Genomic DNA, 12,460 nt, shown 5'->3' on the forward strand with positions numbered 1-12,460 from the left:
AACTCAGGTCTTAATGCTTGGAAAGCAATTTATCAACTCAGTCATCTCCCAAGTCCCTTGAACCTATTTCTTTGACATGAAGGGAGAAGGCTCCTTGATGAAGCCATTACTTGTTGAAGTCCACTACTTCAAACAGGTTTATATGTCATTGACCAGATCTATGTCAGATCACATTTATAATGTGTAGTTTATTGTTTCTGTCTTCTCTCATTAAGCGTGCAGCCCTGAAGATTCAGCCAAATCATTGAATTTATCAGAGGTTATTATTTTTTATAATACCTTAGTAATTTTGTGTAATGTCTTACAATGTGTTATAATCAATCTTCCTAAGCAAATATCAATACTCCTATTTTATGGACTCATACTTCCAACTTTAAGTATAAATAAAATTTCATACTTAATTATGAATAAAGTTTCTATTGATATGTGTAGACAAGCTTTTGACAAGAGATATCTTTATTTCTAATGGATAAAAACCAAGGACTATAAACTATAGTAAGGAAAATATAATCATTGTAAGAAACTTTGTTAGTTTTTCCTCAACTACTAAGCCTGGGTTTACTGTCCTCTTACACAATCAGAATTTCTGTTAGTGAAAATAAAAAGTTTATATTCAGTTAATAAGTTTTATGAGCCAAGAAGTGTACCACTAGATGCTGACAGTGTGTAGATTGTGAGATTTGAACCCAACTGAACAGAGACTTTGACACACTGCTGATGGATAAGTTCATATTTATCTTTCAGATCCTTACCAATTTTTAATATTATTTTCAGTCGTTCATTAGTTCCATAAAAATACTTTATGCCAAATATAACCGAACAAACCGAACACCATTCTATCATTTTAAATCTTAAGATGCTATTTATTGGTGATACGTTTTCATATGTGTTCCAACATTAGGTTATTGCCTACCAACCTTTAATTTTTCTGAATTCCAGTCGCATGCATAGCATTTCTTGAGGTTCTGAATGTACATACACTTTTAGGTTACTATACTCTTTTGTAATTCAATAGAACAGAAGATCCACTTCATGTTTATGCCATAGAGTTGGGAGCCGCTTCATCTGGCTGAAAATTCCACAGTAACAAGCTCTCCTACACAACACCTTGCATTTTTACAGTTAGTTTCTGGAGTTGAACATAAGAAAAAGGTGAAGTGAGTGAGGTCTCCTCTTTCAGTATTTATTTCATTCCTGCAGTTCAGGGTCTTTTCTTCTCCTGAAACCTTTACTGGAGAAATCCTCTCAGGAGCTTATCAACACTAATCTCTTTAATTATTATTCTGCCAAGAGGAATTTGCGTTTAACAGAGGTTAAAGCTGTAGTAGGAGTAAAGTTTCTGCACTTTTAAATTGGTTGGAAAAGGCTTCTTTGGGGAAAAAAAAAAAACAGTGCAAAGAAAGGAAAGTAGATGATGCTTTTAAAATCATGAGATTTAGAAAATCCCTCCACAGTGACTAATCCAATTAAAGCGGATCCTTAAACTGAACCAGCTACTTTGAATTTATTCTTGCCTGAAAGACAGAATGAAAAATTGAATATAGGGTAGTTAAGAGGTTATTTTTTATTTGTCTATGAAAGGTCTTAATGTGGCACTATGATTACAATTTTTAGGCTACTATTTTATTTACTGTAGGTGGTCAGTGCTCTCTGAGGAGGTCAACTGGGAACACTATGTGACAGATAAATAAAAATCAGCATAAACAACAGAGCTCAAAACAATGAAGTCAAATTGAACACCTCCTTCATTCAACAAGAGATTGACAAATATCGACATATTATTTTGTATTATTTTAAAATATCACTTGGATATGTCAACATTGAGACTTCTGACATTGAACAGTGGGGTGAAACACTTCATAAAGTGATAGAATCGATTGTTAGTGTTCTGTTTATTGGACATCACAGGAGCTGCCGGTTTGTTAATGGCTGAATTTCAAAATAGCACACTAAATTATGGGGATTTATATAACACCTGGAATGTATGTCACCCAAGTATGGAAACAAAATTGGCATGAGTACCAAATATAGATGAAAAATAGGAATTTAATTAAAAATGTAGTGTTTTGGCATTTAATTATATTTTCCTCATGAAAAAAGCCTGAAAAATGTCAAACTGAGCTCATATAATCCACTTAAAATTCATGTGACTTTATCCTCAGTAAGACACAATTAGCTAGTTATAGAGTTACATAAAAATTGCATCAGAAGTGAAATATACCTAACATAGATACAATAATATGAACAATATACCTAAGAAAATATTTACATTTTTACATGGAAAATGAGAGTGCACAGAATAAAACAGGTAATAAATAAAACATTTTCCCTATTCTCTGTGTCTCTACACATGATAGTAAATATTTGGCTGGTGGCAGAAAATGTACTGTCATAAACTTTGTACTAATCTTTTATAAATGCGGTATTCATTTTTTTTTTTTTTTACATTTTCTAAAGGACTTTTTCCTCTACTTTTTATAAACCACCCATTAAATTAGAATGCAGAAGAGTAAAACTATATTATATAATCACAGAAAAATCTGTACTCCACCTAAGATACACTCAGACACAGATTCTAAAATTATTCCAAACTACCTACAGGCAGTGCATGTCAGTTAACACCATTGTCTGTAGAGTATTCTGGCAGGGAGATGGCAGAACCCAATCACAATTTTCTCAATTGAGCAGGCATCATTCACATGGTGAGATGAAAACCAACAACAAAATTAGGCCACAGATGTACAGTGAGTTCTGATTTCAGTCAACCAGCATGCTCAGAAAAGAAAACAGCCCTCACCATCCTAAACCCCTGCTCGCCTTATAGCTAGCTTGGGGATAAGGGGCGCCAGTTAAAATCCTGTTGGAGCTTTGCTGCTAGCTTGAATCTTCAGGCTTGATCATAGCGGAAATGGTATCCAGTAAGAACCTGGCCCTAACTAGAAGTCTCTCTACATCTTCTGTAGCTTCTGTCTTTGAACTACTCCTTCCAAGTGTGATAACCTTCCACTCCAAGAAGTCTGAGGATGGGATAGAAGGCCAAATAAGCCATACTCAGATGCCTAGACTCGTGGCAGTGCTGACAAACACTGCCTCTTACCTTGCATTGGATGGTCTGGAACACGATGAATTTCCAAAACAAAATAGCACAAAATCAAAGACAGCGGGAGTCTCACTCAACTACAGCCTTATAAGGTGTGATCTGTCTTCAATCTATTAAAAAAATAAAATGTTCATGATAAAGTCTGTGTTCATCTCAAGTCTGAAATCTGTCTTAAAACCACCACTCTACATTACTTGAGCCAGCATGAGCTATTGAGTGCTGCCTCGGAGTGCTGTGGGGACTGCTCAGGTGTGGGCAGCTAATGGTGACACCCCCCACCCCCAAGAACCCCACAAGAACAAAGTGCCTCTGTGCTCAGCCCCTTCCCCAACCTTAAGGCAGAAGGTGAAGCACAGAGCCACACTAAGACCTAGAGATAGGTGCTGTGTTCTCCATCTCCAGTATCCAGTCTGCTGGTGAAACCGAGTGCACTGCCTGGGACTGCTTGTGCCATCCAGCCTCTAAGCTAGTTATTCCTGTTAAAAATGTCTGTCTCTTCAAACAAGAGAAAGCATGAACAGATTATTAAGTATGAAGTGCTTAAAATTAAAGGTTAAATAACATAAACCTGAGTCAATCTCAAGTCAAAAAAGAGCCGTGTTCACTGATGTACAATAACATAAATTAATGTACATTAGATCAATAGTACTCAGACCTGAGTTTTAGTGGTCATTGATGGTGGTTTTCTTCCTGACAAGATGTCTATATTTTCCAGGAGAAATTGCTCAGAGAATAAGGGTATTGTCAGCTTCTTAAGACCTTGCAGGGCTCCTGTCCACATCATTGACATTAACTTCAGATTCAATTTGTGTATGCAATGTCTTTTAGTGCCAAGATGAGAACTCAGATGAGAAAATGTGTTTATAGAGTATGCTTAGAGAAAGTTTTGCAATTGCTGTAAAATGAAAGCAACGAGCAATTAGTCCATAGGCTTTGGTAGGAAATAGCCTTGTCCATGTTGCTTTAACTAGTTGATTGACAGATCATCTTGGTAATAAAGGATAGTAGTCCACCACCAAGAAAGGTAAAGCATTGTTGGCAGAATTATAGTGAACAGAATCTATATACACTCAAAATGGAAGAGTTTCACAGCACAGCTGCCCCTGGTGTGTGTTGAGGTGCAAAAGAGAATCTTTAATTTGTACCTATAAAAACTATAATTTTTATGTACATCGATCATATTTAGTTTATATTATAATGCATTACATGCAGAATTTATATTCATCTGAGAACAATCCCTAAACTAATATTACTTTTGAGTGAATTATGTGCTATGTCTTGGACAGTATGGTATAAAGCAATCAGTAAGCTTCAGCTCTAGTATGCTAAAAATTAACATTTAGGATGCTTGCTATGGCACATGTGGACATATGACGAAAGCCTCAAGAATGAGTCTTTGTCTTCCACCTTATTTAAGGTTTAAGGTAGGGGTCCTTGTCTTTCGCTATGACTTAAGTCTAGGCAACATAACCTGTGAGTTTTGCAGGACTCTCTGTTCTCTGTCCCCCATTCTCTGTAGAAGAGCTCTGATTACACAGTTGCACTCCAGTAGATTCGGAGAGTCTACACTCAGAACCTCATGCTTGTGTGACAAGCACTTTACATACTGAGACTTATCCCTGCCCCCAGCTTTGGCATGGTTTTGCTTTTTGCTTTACTAAGTCAGGTTAAGAGAATCTTTGATTTATCACTGTTTGAGTTCCTTCAGCTGTACTGTATGGACAATTTGTACTCCTTTTCTGAAGATCAAATATTATATTAGATGAGGAAAACTCTTTTTAACTTGCTATCAACTTACTGAACAAAATTTTTATTTCAGCTGCTCAGGCCTGTTTCTTTATGTTGATAATACCCCCTCTTTCATAAAGGACAATTTCACGGCTGTGATCTTCATACATGATATTGAACCAAATTCTACAATATGAACGGTTTAATCTAAGAAATAATCTTTGTGATGTCAACAACTCAAAGAATGGAGAAAATCCAGAGTTTGCCACCATCTCATGGACAGTGAAATTTATTCCCTGTCAGTGATGGCATCTCTTCGCCAAGTGAAAGTTCGAAAAAGAATTCTGTTTAGGACAAAATAAACTGACTGTGTGGCACAGAATTTCTATGAGAAGCATTGTTTTCTTAATGATGTGTGGGAAAGACAGATTTTGTGGACCAGTGCAAACCTTGCATGCTGTTGTGAGTACACCACCAATCTTGTGAAAAGCTGAGGTTGGTACTCTTCTAGCTGGAACAATAAAATGTTCCCAGAGGCCCAACTTGCTGTCTAAGTAATACAGAATGAGCTCCAGGACCTCTTTCAACCAGCTGATTTTTGCATGATACTAACTCACTACCCTATTTTCTCCAACAACAGACTATTTTATCTTCTCTTAATTCCTCTAAACTGTGCCTATGGGAAAACCAGTCTATCTTCTGCCTCTTAATAGCTCTCTCAGTTCTGCCTACCTTTCAAGAGATTTCTTGATATATAAAGTAAGAATCTGTGAGCTTTGAAACCAAATGGTTAGAACTCAAATCTCAGTTCCTCTGGTTATAAGACACTCAATGTATTACTATCTCAGGGCCTCAGTTTTCTCAGTTGTTAAGTATAAAAAACAGAAATATGTATCTAGCTAATTTTTTTTTATAGATAAAAGTGATGGATAAAATTTAAAACACGAAACACCTCCTATATATCAGTACTCAATATAAGTCGCTATTTTCTTGGACCTATACAAAGTTGATTACTAAGCATTAAAGGTCTTAAAAAGCAACACTTGCTGACTAGAGTAAGGGAAGGATTTTTCCAGTTATTGATCAGACATATTGATTCATTACACAGTGCCAAGCATTTAATCTTCAAATAATGGTATGCATTCTTTGTGCAAAGAAGAGACAATTGAAGGCCTTGAGCAACCAGCTACTACCCACAGAAGTAAAGATTAAGAGCTCAGAGCACTCTGACTCCAGCAATTGGCCTGTTATCTTATAGCAGGTCAGACTCTCTCTTTATGTGTGTGTTTGCTCTCAGTCACTTATGGCCCATTCTTTATGATTTCAAAGCAATTAATGAGATAGTTTGGATGTAACTTATCTACCATAGTCTTAGATGTTTGTACTTGAGCCCCAATAACTCTCACTGCTTTAGAAGGTTTGGAACCTTTAGTATGTGGGGCTTGGCTGGAAGAAATAGATTGAAGGTGTACAGGTCATAAGGCTTATAGAAAAAGCTTGGCTTTCTTGGCTTTCTGTCTCTTTTCTCTTCTGGATGTGTTCAGATGTAAGAACACAGCCTCATGCACCTGTTGCCTATCCCTCCCTGCCATGATGGTCTGTTCCATAAACTATGTATCAAAATAATCACTTGCAATCTTAATTTGTTTCTTGTCAGGTATGTGATCACAGTAATCAGTAAACTAACCTAATACAACAGACATGGGATGCACACATGGGAGATATCTTAGTAAACAAGTCAACTTTTATCATTAAAGGTAGTCATGAAACATTGTTTCCGAACTGGGTTTATTTCTTGAATTTAATAGATACAGCTTGACAAACTTGGAGAAAGTGGGAATAGAAAATGGCTTCTGGGAGAGAGTAGGATCAAGATTTGGGCAAGTCAGTGGGGCCAGAAAGTGGACTATTCTGATCTGAGATGGGTCCAGAAGTTAACAATAGCAACATCATAAACAAGGGAATCTCCAAAATAAAATCAAATAAGCAACAGCAAAGAAGTTCAACTCTCTCCAAGATATGGACTGACCTGGAGTGAGGTACAATTTCTTTGAGTTTTTATCCTGGGGTAATGAGAAGAGAAATGTAGAGTGGGACCTAATACCTCAGTAGAAGGGACACTAGTAGAACCATGTGTGAATCCCCATTGTGGGAGGACACAAGGTTCCTCAGGTTGTGTCTCAGGTTCAGAACATCACATGCTGCTATGGAAACCCAATATCAGCTAAAAAAAAAAGTTAGCCCTCTGTATAGTTAGCAGTCTCTATACATAGCTATAAGGACAGTCCTTTAGTACTACCTCCATAATAGTAAGTGACAGAAAGGATGGCAGCTTAAAGTCTCTCTCTTTGTTCTGCAATATCAACCAGAAAGCAAAGGAGGAGGTTTCTTTAAGCTGCTGTTCTTTTGGAATTCACTTATGCACTAATGATATCCAGGCTCCCATAGCCTAAGGGAACAACTTTTATAAACTTGTACCAAACCACTGTCATAAATATCCTCTACATTACATGCATATATACAAGGGTAGGCATTTTCGTCTAAAGCTTATAAATTATCTAAGGAAAGCTGATAGCCAAGGTCTTCATTTGAGACCCAGAATGGTAGACAGAATGACATTGCAATATGATTGGTTTCATTGGTAGACCCATGCAGTTAATTTAATAATGCTCAAATCAATACCCTGGAAAGGAATCCATAGGCTTTTCTCAGCTAGCAAGGGAAAATGTCAAGACATACATTAAAACTCCTACTCTAGGGGATATTTGTAAAAGGAAGAAGCAGAATTGGTTCATACTGCAGATTAAATTCAAAGCTTAGAAGCACAGAAATGGCAGCAAGTCCAGGACCCTTCACCACCGTGGGCACATGCCAGGTTAACATAGCTTTTAAAAACAGTGGCTGATTCCACTACCAATATAAAAGTGTTGGCGATTGTTCTTTGATATGGGTGGAACCTGAGGTCTGTGTTGAGTACCCACTATACCATTGAAATATATTCTCAAACTCTCAAATGCTGTTCTTGCAAAGAATCTATATACTATTTTCCACTTTAATACCTCCTGAATATCTTCTGTGAAATGACTACCTCAAATAAAATGCTTTAAACTTGTGACATTATTTATACTAGCACAACCACTTACTGGGTTTGTAATAGCTCTCTAGAGATAGTTAAAAACATGCAGGAGATTAATTTTAGCATCTACAATTTTTCACACATGTCAAAATAAGTTACATCAGTGAAAATAATGCATATTTCTTATCTGATTATACTTCTCAATATCATGTATCATCTTCAGTGAATACTAATTGCTACTAACTGTCATTTGATTGAAGCAGTAAAAAGGTAGATCTTTTCTACTCCAGCAATTAATTCAAGTTGGACTTGGTCCAAATCATATAAACTAAGTGTTCAATTATAAGGAAGTGATTAATTGAATCTCAGCATATCCATATGATCAGATAATAAGAAGTCATTAGGATGGTAGTTTGGGAGAATCTGTAGTAAAGTTAGAAATGGCAATCATAAGTTTACTGTTAACATAGAGTATTAAATCACCATGCTATCTATGGTCTTCCACAGTCTGGCCCTGTCTATCTAAACTTCTCACCTTTCATGTTTCTCTCCTTCCATTCTAACACTTCACCCATGGTGTTTTTTTTTTTTTTTTCACTATGTGACATCCTCAACTTTGTAATGATCATAACTTCATATCATCATCAGATGCTTCCTGGCAGCTTTTACTTTACAACTTTATAGGAACCATGGCTTATTACCATGGACAAAGGCCTTTCCTAGTCACCTGCTTTTTTCAGTCTTGGTTATGTTGCTCATTGTTTCTTGATGGTTGGTGCTGTCTTATTTTTAACACATTTTTTCTACACTTTCTACTAGAATACAAGCTCCTTGAGAGCAGTGGTTTGTCTGTTTTGTTTACTGTCTTATTCTCAGGCCTGGAAAAGTACCTGACACTCAATAAAAGTCAGATGTGGATTTATTTAATGACTAAACCAATACATAAACCAAACTTTTAAAGAGACCTGGAAAGTACAGTGCATATTGTAGGAATCTCATAAACAAAAAGTTTAAAAAAATGTATTATGCATATTGATATGCATGCATTTGTGTTTTCGTGTGTGTGTGTGTGCTTGTGTATTTACTTCCTGTGGATGCTAGAGGTTGATAGTATGTGTAATCTCTCACTGCTCTCCAACTTATATATTGAGGTTGAGTCCCTCACATGAACCCTAAACTAACTAATGCAGCTAGCTATATAGTTTGGTTATAAAGCTATAATAAACTTTTCCCCTATATTCAGATTTCTTTCTCTTTGAAGCAAACAAAAATCTCTCCAATAGACTCATATATAACAATTTGATGATCGTTTCCAGGGAAATATCCTACATAGCTTGTTGGTACATTCCTTTTAAAAAAACAACAATCAAACTTGTTTATAAAGAAGAAATTTGCTCTTATATTTCTTTGCATTTAGGAAATATGGGAATAGATAGGATGGGATGACACTGGGCTATGGTAAGGGCACAGGAAACTTGCTGTGGATATCGCTCTGTATAAATAAAATGCTGATTGACCAGTAGCCAGGCAGGAAGTATAGGAGGGACAAGCAGAGAAGAGAATTCTGGGAGCAGGAAAGCTGAGGCAGGAGACACTGCCTGATGCTGCCATGACATGCGAGATGTAAGGTACTGGTAAGCCACGAGCCACGTGGCAACTTATAGACTAATAGAAATGGGTTAATTTAAGACATAAGAACAGCTAGCAAGAAGCCTGAACCATTAGGCCAAACAGTTTAAGTATTATAAGTCTCTGTGTGTTTGATTGGGTCTGAGCAGCTGCAGGACTGGTAGGTGAGAGAGATTTGTCCTGACCATGGGCCAGGCAGGACCAGGAAAACTCTAGCTACAGAAACTCAAAACACTTATTTAGTTGTGGGTCCTAGATATCTACCTTCAGAAGCAAGTAACTTCTCCACTTAAACCTGTAAAGCATCTAGCCCAGCTCCTATAGATTTGAAAATTGGGGGACTATTGCCATGCTCCTCATCGTGTGGTCATGGATTCTAACCCTCTGGAATATAAACCTACAAATAAAATGCTTTCTTTTGTAAGTTGCCTTGGTTATGATGTTTCTTTATAGCAATAAAAAAGTAATAAACTCAGAAGTTGTTACCAGTGGGCTATTGCTATGACAGGCCTGACCATGCTCTTCTTTGGTGGAATGTGGAAGACTTTGGAAACATGGGCTAGGGAAGTGCTTGAATGCTGTAAGTGAGCATTCTAGTAGAAGCTTGGAAGAAGCTGAGAGCAATGTAGACTATGGAGGCCCAGCTCATAGGGTTGCAGAGGCAACAATATTGGCAACTGGGATAGAGATCATGCTTGTGGTATTTTGGCAAAGAATGTGACTGCATTCTGCCCCTGTCTTAAAAATTTGCCTGAGGCTAAATTGAAAAATATTGGACGAATCTTAACAGGGGAGATTTCAAGACAACTTAATTTTGACTCTGTCACGTAGCTATTCATCACACTCATGCAGTTGTACAATGGAAAAGAACAAGTAGGGCAAAGAGAAATGCCAAATATAGAGTTTAAAAGGCACCCAGGAAATTTAATGTTGGAGCCAAGGCTCGTGCTTTTAAGAGGAGGAAAGAGACACACTCATCCAAAATGGAAGAAGCAGGGGGTGCTCTCTGAATTTCAACTCCTCCCAATTTGTACAAAGAAAAAGGCCCCGAGAAATGTCCTGTTCCTACAAGTCAACAACAAAGGAATGACTCTAGGAAAAAAAAATCTATCTTTTTTTTTTTTTTTTCATTCCAGTTTTAATGCCTGAATGCTTTCCTTGGCTTGTGGAGATAGAACTCTGAGCTCTTTTTAAATTCAAATTTCAATCAAATTTCTTTCTATGGCTCTGAGCCTTATAAGGAATTGCAAGATGAAACACTGAAGACACCTTATGCTGGAGAGGATGTAGAACTAGGGGAACTCTCCTCCACTGCTGGTGGGAATGCAAGCTTGCACAACCACTTTGGAAATCAATATGGCGCTTTCTTAGAAAATTGGGAATCCATCTCCCCCAAGATCCAGCTATACCACTCTTGGGCATATACCCAAGGAATGCTCAACCACACCACAAGAGCACTTGTTCAGCTATGTTCATATCAGCATTGTTTGTAATAGCCAGAACATGGAAACAACCTAGATGCCCTTCAACTGAAGAATGGATAAACAAAATGTGGTACATATACACAATGGAGTACTACTCAGCAGAGAAAAACAATGACATCATGAGGTTTTCAGACAAATGGATGGATCTAGAAAAAATCATCCTGAGTGAGGTAACCCAGACTCAGAAAGACAAACGTGGTATGTACTCACTCATAGGAGGATACTAGATGTGGAACAAGGATGACTGGACTTCTACTCACATCACTAGGGAGGCTACCTGGAAAACAGGACCCCAAGAAAGACACGGGGATCACCCAATGACAGAGAAATGGAATGAGATCTACATGAACAGCCTGGACATGAGTGGGGGTAGTGAAGGGCGAGGGTCGAGGGAAAGAGAGGTTGGGGGAACGGGAGATCCCAGCTGGATCAACAACAGAGAGGGAGAACAAGGAATAGGAGACCATGGTAAATGAAGACCACATGAGAATAGAAAGAAGCAAAGTGCTAGAGAGGTCCACAGAAATCCACAAAGATACCCCCACAACAGACTGCTGGCAATGGTTGAGAGATAGCCGAACTGACCTACTCTGGTGATGGGATGGCCAAACACCCTAATTGTCGTGCTAGAAACCCCATCCAACTACTGAGGGATCTGGATGCAGAGATCCATGACTAGGCCCTGGGTGGATCTCTGGGAGTCCAATTAGCAAGAATGAGGAGGGTTTATATGAGCGAGAATTGTTGAGACCAAGATTGGATAAAGCACAGGGACAAATAGCCAAACGAATGGAAACACATGAACTATGAACCAATGGGTGAGGGGTCACCAACTGGATCAGGCCCTCTGAATGGGTGAGACAGTCGATTGGCTTGATCTATTTGGGAGGCATCCAGGCAGTGGGACTGGGTCCTGTGCTCATTGCATGAGTCGGCTGTTTGAAACCTGGGGCTTATGCAGGATCGCTTGGCTCGGCCTGGGAGGAGGGGATTGGACCTACCTGGACTGAGTCTACCAGGTTGATCTCAGTCCGCAGGGAAGGCTTTGTCCTAGAGGAGGTGGGAATGGGGGGTGGGCTGGGGGGAAGGTGAGGAGGGCGGGAGGGGGGAACAAGGGAATCCGTGGCTGATATGTAGAACTGAATTGTATTGCAAAATAAAAATTAAAAAAATTAAACAAAAAAAATAAGGAATTGCGAAACTGAAATCAACTAGAAATCACAGGATAATCTGCTTATCTTGAGACACCTTGTTTAATTACATGTGCAAAATCCATAACTATGTACATGGAACATCTGTAATTAAGACATGAGCACTTTAGGGTGGAAGGAATATTACTCTGTTTCTGCCTCATTAATACAGATTCAGTCTGTGGTGATATTGTGTCCCCCAATATACTGTGCATCCTAATAAACTTATCTGGGGTCAGGGAAAAGAACAGCC

At 38.2% G+C, this 12,460-nt stretch overlaps 1 pseudogene; it reads left to right on the forward strand.

The window, feature by feature from the left end:
* Nucleotides 1–2,908: 2,908 nt before the first annotated feature.
* Nucleotides 2,909–12,460, forward strand: part of LOC128098791 (thioredoxin-like protein 1) — a 55,017-nt pseudogene continuing 45,465 nt past the window's right edge.

The sequence above is a fragment of the Peromyscus californicus genome, unplaced genomic scaffold (genome assembly GCF_007827085.1).
Source record: "Peromyscus californicus insignis strain IS unplaced genomic scaffold, ASM782708v3 Scaffold_6__1_contigs__length_162567912, whole genome shotgun sequence".
Lineage (NCBI taxonomy): Eukaryota > Metazoa > Chordata > Mammalia > Rodentia > Cricetidae > Peromyscus > Peromyscus californicus.